This window comes from Oryzias melastigma, linkage group LG7, assembly GCF_002922805.2.
Source record: "Oryzias melastigma strain HK-1 linkage group LG7, ASM292280v2, whole genome shotgun sequence".
NCBI classification, from domain to species: domain Eukaryota; kingdom Metazoa; phylum Chordata; class Actinopteri; order Beloniformes; family Adrianichthyidae; genus Oryzias; species Oryzias melastigma.
In genome coordinates this window covers 13954736-13966302 of record NC_050518.1, presented here as the reverse complement: position 1 = coordinate 13966302, position 11567 = coordinate 13954736, and the positions used below count along the sequence as shown (strand labels likewise).

At 40.0% G+C, this 11567-nt stretch overlaps 1 protein-coding gene across 1 annotated transcript in view; it reads left to right on the top strand.

The window, feature by feature from the left end:
• Positions 1-2087: 2087 nt before the first annotated feature.
• Positions 2088-11567, top strand: part of zmp:0000000926 (ataxin-1-like) — a 20592-nt gene continuing 11112 nt past the window's right edge. Inside the window, exon 1 of the mRNA XM_024293909.2 lies at positions 2088-2630. The gene's annotated coding sequence lies outside the window, so the exon portion shown is untranslated. The remainder of the gene's footprint in view (positions 2631-11567) is intronic.

Sequence of the window (11567 nt, the reverse complement as noted above, 5' to 3'; positions counted from 1 at the left end):
TTCTTTTAAATATTTTTATATCAACTTTAAATGTACATTTCATTGTAGTGGCATACTTTTACTTTCTTCCTAAATACATTTTTACCCAAATCATAGTCAATTTTTCAATTTTTCGCACCGTTCATTCCCAGTTAGCTTGTCGTAGATAACATCTGGTTGTGCCTCTTCATGGTGAATATGAACACATAATTTAGCCAACCACGATCAAGAAATCATACACACAGTTTTTAGAAAGTGCTGGGGGCTGAATATTATTTATTTTATGAAAGGAACCTGTGGGCCACATTTGGCCCACGGGCCAGACTTTAGACATAACTTAGAGGGAGATTATTCAGATTGTACAAAAAAAAAGTTGAAACTTTAATGGTCTTTAAGCACACTGAAGTAACGTAATCTCCCTTATTCGAGGGGGTTTGAGACATCCGTGAATACTGAGAACCCCCTTGTCCCCGTCTCACCCTCCCTACCCAAGCAGCCGTTTCTGAGTTAGCTGATGCCATTTCTCCATGCAGGGGCATGGAGAAAGGAGGGGGTGCTACTCTCACGGATGGGGCCTTCCCCTCCGTGCTCCTGAGGGGGCTCCGCTGTGCTGAGAGACACTTTAGCACCGCAGCATCTCCTTTAGATGCAAAAATTCCATACAAGCGTCTTGAGTTTTGTGACAAACCAGTGGAGTCACATGACTGAAAAAAAATCTGCGAAAATGTGAAACTGCAAATAATGAAATGCGAGTATGCGGGGGAAAACTGTATTTAGACTGTATTAAGCAGGGACGGAGCAAAAAGCTTTGCCCCACACTTGCCCCCCAATTTTTGAGTCAAAATTAATATAATTATTGACAAAGATTAAAGGGGTCTTACCATGCAAAATCAACTTTTTGAGCTTTTAAGTGTAATATGATGCTCATGCCTCTCTATAAAGAACCCCAAAGCAGTATTTTGATCCATTTACGCATTTTGAGTGTTCTTATAAAAACCTGTGCGCTGAGCACCAGTCCCTCCCGACCCCCAAAAACAATCAGGTTCTCACGAGCTGATGTCACAAAGGGAGATCCGCCCCTTTTAAGAGGAGTCTGCTCTGCCAGAACCTTCCCCAAGATCTAGGCATCTTACTTCGGGGACGGAAAATAACTAATCAAAACTCATATTTCATAAATAATTTGTTCTTTAGTGTGCCAGAGGTAATATATAGCCATATATATGGATATAGTTGACTCTGAAAGGCTTAAGAAAAGCATGGTATAGGTCCTTTAAGAAATCATCAAAACATTTTAAGCAACAAAAGGGATAATAATATAACTGTTAGAAATATATATTTTTGATCCTTAAATGTCATGATCATCCACTCTACTGTTCTCCTTTGTCACCCTTCCACAGCCTTTTGCTCGCCTTCCACACAAAATCTTCTAGCTCCGCCCCTAACCGCAAGTGATCTTTAACCATTAAAAACAAAGTCAGTTATCAGTGTTTTTAGAGAACTGTTTCATGGGTATTTTTTTATTGATTACTCTAAATTGTCCCTAGATGTGACTGAGTGTATATGGGTATGATTGTAATGTGTATACATTTTTTTTTTTTTTTTTTAAATCCCAGTTCCTTGTTTACATTACTAAAATCACTATGACCCAAATGTAAAACTTTATTTAAAACTTTTTTCATGTTTTCACAAAAACGTACAATCGTCCCTCAAATGGTTTGCTTCAGGGCATGCATGATGGGAAGTGGAGCAAACGATACAGTTAAGAGAGCATATGACTTATTGGTACATTACACAGGACGTTCCCACACCTCGCGGTATTTTTCATAATCAGTCGCGTGAGTGCTCCTTCGTGGTTTTGTGCCTGAAAGAAAAGCACATGATGCCAGCTGCACGCGGATCATGAACAAGGGATTCAGCTGAAAGGAGAACTACCATGACTGTGATTAAACTCTCATTATGTGTCAGATTAGAGCAGCTGGTGTTGCAGCTCACCTGCCACGGCATGCCAGCGCTTACCTGTTGTGTTTGGCTTCTTTACCTGCAAAGATCTGCTTCCCGCGATCACACCTTTTCTTTCCTTCCTGGGATTGGCTGACGAGCAAGCGGGCTGAGGTGTTGCAGCTAATCGCAAAAGCTACGGGCTGCTCCATTCTGCTGCTCCAGGGAGGTTAATGAGTGAAGTCACTGGGCTGTCAGCCAAACATGAGCAGCAATGCTTAGGCTCCCACAATGAGCCTTACCACTGTCTAATTATACACTCCCAAAAAGACAGGGAGCGACAGAGAGCGTGCCAGGCAGAGGAAATAAGAAGTTCTAAAATGTTGCTGTTCGTCACAGACTTAACAAGAGGAGTAGACAAAGTTGAGGCAGGAGGTGTACAGCAGTTAGCAGGAAAGAGACAGGGAGGGAGGGAGCTGGAGAGATCAGGCAAGCCGGGGAGAGAAACGGCACGCTTAGAGGGAGATACAGAGAGGCAGAGCAAAGAGGCGTTTAGAGAGTGAGAAGGAAGGGAGGCAGGAATAGGATGAAGGACTGAGCATTAGAAAGGAGGAAGAGGCTCACAGTCTCCAAACTGGATATTCCGACGTGCCTGCCTTCCTCTGATCCCGTGAGTAAACTCAGATACCTGCTACGCCATGGCACCCTGCAAGGTATGTGACCACAGCTCTACCTCCTCTTGAGAGTGTGTGTGTGTGAGAAAGGGAGCACAGGTGTATTGGGCAACTTTGAATGGAGCATGTGATTGCAAGACGGGAGCCAGAGTTGGCGCAGGTACTCGGCTTTTCTCTGAGTCAGCTCCTCTAATTGTGAGAATATGTTTGAAGTGTTTGTGTGTGTGAAGAAGTGTGTTGCAGGGGACTCATGTAAGTCAGCATGTGTGTGGGTGTTTGTGTGCACGGAGGACAATAACAGTGAGCGAGTGTGTGAACGAGTGTGTGAGAAAGACAGACAAAGAGGTGGAGATTTATCACTCAGCCTGACGGCTAGATCAGGGCTTTCAGAATCAGAGCAGTGGGCTTAAATAGCTCTGGTACACAGATAGCCGAGGGGCCCGCGAGAAGCCCGCTCTTACTGGGAAGGATGGGTTTGGGACTGGAGAGGGTGGGGGAGAACATTTTGAAGGAAGGATGAGGGAACTGGAGACGAAGGTGTGTAGAAGATGGGTGGCGGAGATACAGGGAGGTAGGTTTACAGGGCAAACCATTCAGCAAAAGAACTTCCTTCACTTTTTGTCAACTTTTATAACTCAAAGCACACTTCCTTTAAGCATAATTAGCCAAAAGAATTGGGCAGCTTTTGGAGTTTTCTTGCAGAAAAATCACAAATCCATTTTTTTTGTAGCCATTCTTGATGGAGACTCAGTCTACCGGCGAGCACAATTATGATTTCTGTATGTCTATTTTTATTCCAGGAGGCACTGTCCTTCTGCTGCAGTCATAACCGGTATGCTGCATGCAGAAGCTTTTAACAGGTTCAGACAGTTCACAGCTATAGCCATCCTTCAAGTGAGACGTACAACATTTGTCCCCACAGACCTAATTGACTTATTTCAGTCATGAGAATGATCTGCTGGAGCGTACAGGAAGTCCTGTGTCTCTGTCTCCTTGCTTGCATAAATGTCTGCTTTGAAGTGTTTTAATGTGTTGCAAGATTTTTTTTTTAATTTTGGGATATTTTGTGCAATTATTCAAGATTATTTATGTCTCTTCAAAGGGGTTTATGTTGGGTCTAGCAATTATTTTTAATAACTCCATATGTGCACTTGTAAATAAATCTCCATCCTTTTTGACACACAAATGTATGGATGTGAGTTAAAGTAGAAGTACATCCCATGTTTCTGGTGTCATCCTGAAGAGGAAAACAGGCCTCTTGTGGAAGAGGGTTAAGTGGCTGCTGGCCCTTTAAGAGGTCTATTTTTACAGGGGCACACTCATGCATGGAGCCAGGCAGTAGCACACGGAGACTGTATCTCGCTTCTGTGACTCCACACAGCACATCCTGTAGGTCCAATAACCTTGTGTGGAGGGAGACTCGCAGCTTGTCCAAAACGGGAGCGAGCCTTTCCATCGCCAGAACTGTCAAAACTGGCGTTCGCTGGCTTCTCACCCGACAAGGAGAATCAGCACTTTTCAGGAGGATCTCTCTGAAGTCTAAAAGTGATAATGAGTGGGAGCTTGCAGTAAAGACACCCTTATGCACACTGTATACGAAAGTGCCAACATTCCCACATACTTGTTTTGATATGCAGATAGCTATGAAAGTAATCTGAAAGCAGTGTTGCCCCCTTCTTACAAACACATAATATAATTTATTTTTCGTCCACCTACACGCTCCTAGAAAGAAAACATCTAAATGAATACATTTCTGCACAACACTTTAGAATGCCGTTCACCCACATAAAAAAATACTTATACATCCTCAATATCTGGACCTAAAATAATCTTCTCCTTATGCAATCTGCATGTTATATAATGCATGGCCTGTCATTATCACAGCGCTCCTTCACGCCCTGCTGTGCCTCCCCACCTACAGCAACGCAGACAGGCAGACACACACACCCAGCACCTCGTGTTAGCAGTCATATACTCTACTCTGTAGCACTCTCACCCACGCTGAGTGTATGCTCTCAACCAGCCACACAGATGAGTGAGAGGGAGAGACGAAGAGGGAGACCAGGAGTGGGTGGGGTGGGGAGACTGAAAGTGAAAGACAAAGAAAGGGAAACTTGAAAGAGTGAAGCACACTTTGGTGCTGAGACTAGCCATTTGCATGATTGCACGAATCAGTGCTCGTGGGTCTTAATGTCATGAGGTGGCTTTGAGGGAGTTCTGCTTTTACTCAATGATTCACATCATCTCTAATCCTGCAAAAGCCCGTTCAAACATTTGTCTTAGCAATCATTCTGTTCCCTCCTTAAGATTACAATGATGTGAGGAAAAAAAAAGAATGCAAAATGCATGAGCAGACTACAGCAGACATTTCAATCGCAGTCACACCTGTGGGTGAGCGTAGACCTCCATGGCACGTCTGCTCGTTTTACATCCTCTTTGAGACAGCCATTCTTCTCTTTAGGAGGATGTACTTCTATAATCTGTCTGAGATCAGATATATGTGCATTGAAAAAGATTTATGCCAAAGAGAATTGTGAATGTGCACTTTTGTGATATTGTGACTAAGGAAGTCGAACATTAAACACTTTAGTCTGGCATACTTTATAATGTAAAATAAATATAGAATAAAATCTTATTAAGTAAGAAATGTTTATTGATGTTACAAGGTTGAACTCCGAACCACTTGTTCTATTCATCAAAATAAATAAGAACCAATTAAGACACAATAATTTTTTCAGACCTTTTTGAAAGCCATCTGTACTTAAAAAAAAATACATGACACAAACAAATTACCTGTAATATTTAAAGTAATACAAGTATTAAAAGCGTAGCTCAGTTGGCTGTATGCAGTCCTGGAAACAAGTATGAAAGACCCTTAATAATACTGCCTAAATATGTAGCCACATGGGGGCCCGAGTCTGGGTTTACCTGTCCCGGTCTCCGGCCCGGATGAAAGGTTGTGTCAGAAATTGCATCCGATATAAAACTCCCGGCTAAAACCAATGGTTTTGTTGGATGCTATTCCCTTTGCCTGTCTGGGCGGATTGGGGTATAAGTGTGGGATTTAATTGTCTTTTTGCCTTTAGTTATTTTATCCTTCTTTATTATTCTTTATGCTTAATTTTAGTGCTGCTAAAGAATTAATAGCAACAACCAAAGATATAATTTGCCAGATCCAAATAATATTTTATTAGACCACTCTTTCTTCAGTTAAGGCATAGGGATATTATTGCATCCTTTAGTTCCTAAACAGCTAGTATTCGACTGGGTTGCGAGTGTACAACAATTTTCAAGTATAATTTTACTGGAGAGTATGAAAATAAATGAAAATGTTAAAGAAAGGCTTCATTTTAGCAACAGTTTCACACATGTTGCAAGTTTTGTCCAAGTGCTGCTTCCTACCCCTGAAATATCTGAGTTTAGTTTCATAAGTCAGCACTCCTGTCATGCAGTTGCATCACATTTATAACCCCACACTCTCCGATTTACAGAAACTTAACCAAGAACAGTTTGAAATCAGTTTGAGACACACTCTTGTTTTAAGACTTTTTATCAACTTTTAAAACCCTTTTTTAGACTATTGCAACAGAAGATCAAATCAGACACAATCATTTTGTGACATTTTGCAGCCTTGCTGGAGGATATTGTTTGTGGTTTGTCAAGATCTGTTTTAATGCATGCGACCCTTACCTTATGCAAGAAATAAGTCAGTTATTTAAGTAAACTCACACATTTGTCACTCTGTTTCCACTGCATGCAGAAACAGAATAGAAATAAATAAAAAATTCTAACCTGCCTGGAAGATTTTCTTTAAATAAGCAACAAAAAAAATCTAGCAATGGGGTGAGAATTCCTATTTAATGAAAAAAGTTCTAAGGTCAGCAGAAAGGTTTTGTTAAACTAAGATTATTTTTGCTATTGAAAAACTTTCACCTTAAGTGGAAAATAAGACATTTTTTTCTTAAAAACAAGGGCTTAAGATTCCGTTTTTGCAGTGTTTGAAGTATGAGTTACATTTTTATTTTAACTTTAAACTAACACCTCTCTTTCTGTTGTGTTGGGCACGTACAGCACATCTACTGCATGTCAACACATGGTTCCAGGTCAACATTTAATCTGCATCTTTAACAAGTAATTTACTCTCAGCTGTCATGGAGACACGGTTCTAGACGTTCTCATTTGAGGATGCAGGCAGATCATAAATCAGTTAACGGCAAAGAGGCTTGTGTGGCCACTTTTCCCACTTCAGCGCGATCCCCTTCGGAGTGGCATGAGAATTGGCCAGGGAGCTTAGCCAGGAGTGTGATGAATAATCCCAAACAGAAGCAAGTGTTTGAACACACCTGACGCAGTGCCAGACTACTTAAAGGTGACAGACACACCTGCTGTTGACGCTGTCCTGAAACAGAGGAGCGCAGTTTCCCTCAAACACACTAAAGAGTGAGCTCCTGCACTCACGTGAAGGTTCACGTCTATGGAACTAAATTAGGGCCAATATTATTTGAAACTCAAGTAAAACAAATTGGAAAAAAAAACATTGGTGTCTGGACAAAAAAATAAATAAATAAACTTAATTATTTTCAGATTCAAAAGTCCCGTTTTTTAGGTTTCAAACTTACTTTTTCAGCTTCAATTTTTTATTACTTTCAACTCTCTCTTTTTTTTTTTTCATTTTCAAATCTGAAAATTTCAGTCTCAAAACTTTTGTCCCAGACTGAGGCAGGGCTAACACGGAGGCTAAGGATGTTAAAAAGGACGTTTTTTTATGTTTTCAACATTTTCTAAGGACGTTTTCGATGCCTGTATGTAACAATAAGATGGCGCTTTGAACGGGCTAGAACAGCGTTTTGTAAGCGTGGTTTGTACGCGATAAAACTCTGCTTTTTACGTCCGTCTTGGGACAACTTTAGATTATGATAGTACAGACAAACGTCCGTTTTCTGACTGTAATTATCCAAGTTCTCAGAGTCAGTGAATGCACCAGGATTGAAGTTACCACCAGTGTTACCCCCGCCCCAGCGTCCCACAACGTGACCAAACTTTTTGAAACAGAAATTTTCAGATTCAAAAACGAAAAAAAAGAGCTGAAACTGAAAAAAATATATATTTAAATTTTGAGTTTTGAAACCTAAAAAAATGGAACATTTGAATCTGAAAATAATTATGTTTATTTTAGAATAGCAAAAAGTTTTTTTTCAATTTTGTTTTATTATTAATAAATAATATTGGTCCAAATTTAGCTCCATAAACGTCCAGTCTGTCAGCTATCTGCTGTCATGAGTCGCTCTCCTTCGTCTTGAATTGCTAACCTCAGTGCGTGATGAAGCAGTAGGCGCTCCCCCTCCTCCGTACTTCATCTGCAGTCGGGGTCAGTGACCTTTAAACCCCGCCACCCACCACGCACACCCACAGTTTTTCAGGCTGGCTTATCGTTCTCCTTTACAGAGGCCATTACAAGTATGTCAACTGCTTCTTAAAAGTAGACATTGTGTGCACAAACACAACAGATTACTCAGTGTTGGTTTTGGTATTAGTGTACAAAGGGGGTCACATCTCAGACAGCCTGCAGCCCAGTGTGCTGATAGTGCCCAGAAAGCCTGTAAAGTTCAAACGTTTGGTCTTCATTTTATATCTTTTGTCTTCAAAGCATTTCATCAGGATTGTGTCTTTCTAACATACAGAATTCTGTGAAACAAACAGCGCAAGGAATGTGTGGAGTAAATAAATGTGACTGCAGCGGCAGATTTGGTGTGGGAGGGGTTGTAGAGAAACAGCAATAATGGCACTGTATAGCAATGTTGCCTTGAACAGTGGCAATGAAAAAAAGAACCTCAGACAGTATCAGTGAAGCCAGTCTAGACAGTTTCTATATAAATGAATGCCGCTCAAGCGACCGGCGAGAAGCCGAGCTGTATTCTCTCTGTGGAGATGTCATGTTTGCTTACACCTTGCTGACATTTTGCTGCTGAATCACAGAGCCAGCAGAAACCTAGCTTGACTGACACTCACCAAGGGGCAGAGGCAAAAAAACAAAAACAAAAAAAGTGGTTGGTTCCTCTTCTCATTTACAAACACGTCGGCTAACTGAATCACAACCCTAGATTGAGAGTGCTAACCATCATGCAGTGAGGAAATGCCTGCAAAAGATGTGGAATAATTCATTTAGGTGCAAATTTAGGTGCAAATTTAAAAAAAAAAAAAAAATAAAAAATAAAAAAAACATGACAGTGCATCAGCCTGCGTGACATCAAAACTGTTGCATAAGAACGGCTGTCTGTCACCATAACCTATAGTAGCACATTTGAAGTTTACTGTACGGGCTTTATCTCTCTGTGATGTACACGGCACCAACAAACCGAAACCAAGGTCAGCTCTTTGTGGTTTGACTTCTAGCTGATTCAGATGTTACACAAAAGACTATCAATCACAGACAGTGGTTTTAAAGAAAAACCCAGAATTTTCATCTTAAGACACTGAAACAACAAAAAAAAAAAGTCAGCCTCAAAAGTGTCTGTGATCTGCTCCACGTGTTTGATGTTGACCCATGCATGCATCTGTGTGTAGAGATTGTCAGAGAGACTGGAAGATGGGGTGGAGGCATTTTTTTTTTTTTTTTTTACTTCTGCTGACAAGCTGACCTGCATGTAATTAGCCGAGTCATATTTTTAACTGATATTGCGTAAAAGCCAGCTTAAGGAGCCATAGCTGCCCTATTTATACCCTAGAGACTAATGGCCTGTACCACCACATGGGGGGATTTCCTCCCAGAACTATACTAAGCCTGCCTTAGGCCGTACCAGTTAGGATTCACGGGGATTAACCCAGCAATACATGACAGGCCTCTCCCTGGAGTCTGAATCACTCAGTTTCTCATGCTCTTCCTGAAAAACAGAAACTTTTATTCTCTTCAGAAGTTGGGAAGCTCTGCTAAATCTGTTGCATTCCCAAGGAGTCAAATTTTTTTGAGCAAATGTTTTTGCCACTTTTGTGCCAACTGGAGTGAGGACAACTTCCCCAAGGCATCACCCCAGTTTTTGTTTCCATTTTCACATTCTCACGTGTGTAACTTTTGAGCCTCATCCTCATTATGGTTGAGGCCGGGCTGCTGGCTCATACCGCTGAAGGTCAAGGCTCTGAAGGCTGACCTGGCCTTTTGCCCAATAAGCTATCACCCTGTCCTTTTATCAGCTTAGCCGGGCTCTTGTAGAGTAAGCCGCCAACGTAGTACTCCGCCTCCTCCTCTGTCGCCTCCCTTTCATCACTTTATCGGTCCACCTCCTGCTAATAGTTGAGATAATCTGTGTGAGAGTTAAATACCTGACTTTCTGTTTGTCTGCTTTGTCCTCAGTCCAAAACCCCCTACTCCTCTCCTCCCTCTGTTCAGATCTGTTACATTCAGCAACAAATTTCTGCTGCATCAGACGTCCACCATAGATCCCCTCTCTGCCTGAAACGTGATCGGACACCCAATACGAGGCTACACATGAGAACAATGAAGGGGGAAGAAAAAAAAATGAGGGGAAAAACGACAAAAAAGGAAAAGTGAACCTATTTTAAAACTGAAGACCTCAAAATGGGCTGGTAAAATGCTCTGCAGAGCCTCACCTGTGGAGGCCCTTTTATGCCTTCCATTCACTTCCTCTGCTGCGATTTGTTGAATGCGGTCTGACTCATTTGACCTTTCTTGTCGAGGTCTGACCCTGTTCATATGTTTGCCTTTGTGAGAGAGCGATGGAAAGATTCAAACAGTGCAGCACCACAGATCAAGACAGATGAGATGAGAAGAGATGGAGGAAGAATATACGCCAAATGACTTTGCGGTATCATTAATGATTAATTTCAACAGCTCGGTGTGACTCAGATGTGTGTTTCCTCAGCTTGATGTTTGCTTGTGTTTGTTCTATCTGCGATGTTTGAAATATCCAAGTGTGGATAAGTAAAACCCAACAGTCATTTCTCTTGCTCTATATTGTAGTAAATACTCTGTGATTAAGGCACCTTTATATCCTGATCTTTCATTATGTCTGGACTGTTTTGCCTAAAGTTATCACAAACCATGACATTTACATAGAATTGCAGCAGAGCCAGTAATCATAGGTATTACAGGGCACAAGAGTTTATAATATTTATAGGTGTGGGATATCTGTGTTTTGGTTGATTTTCTTTTGCATTATTGTTTTATTTTTTGCATTTTTATTCAGTTTTTTTCTTTCTTTCTTTTTATTTTCTTTAATGTTTTTTCCTGAATGTTTTAATTACATTCTTTGTGAATTATAGTTTCTTAATACATTAATATACACACTATATTACAAAATAAAATTAATAATTTTAATATTATTTAATAAAATTGATAAATAATGTGTAAGCATAGTATATATATTTATGTGTGTGTATATATATATATATATAGTAAATATAAAGTAGTTACATAATAATTTTAATATTATTTAATAAAATAATAAATAATGTGTAAGCATAGTATATATATTTATGTGTGTGTGTGTATATGTGTATATATAGTAAATATAAAGTAGATACATAATAATTTTAATATTATTTAATAAAATAATAAATAATGTGTAAGCATAGTATATATATTTATGTGTGTGTGTGTGTGTATGTGTATATATATATATATATATATATATATATATATATATATATATATAGTAAATATAAAGTAGATAAATTTACAGTGTTACAGTATATGTATAGTAAATATATTACCAGTATGTATATCTAGTAAATATTTATGGCCCGCAGCAGCAGTCACTGACTGCAAGGACAATATTGTTTGTAGATATATTTAGAGTTTTACATTTTATATTTAGATATTTCAATTAAATTGCCAATTGGTGTGAATGTAAATGCGTATAGGTGTGTGATTGATGCAATGCGACAAACTGGCGACCTGTCCAGGGTGTACCCAGCCTCCGCCTATCAGTAGCAGGGTTAGTCTCCGCCAGCCCCATGACC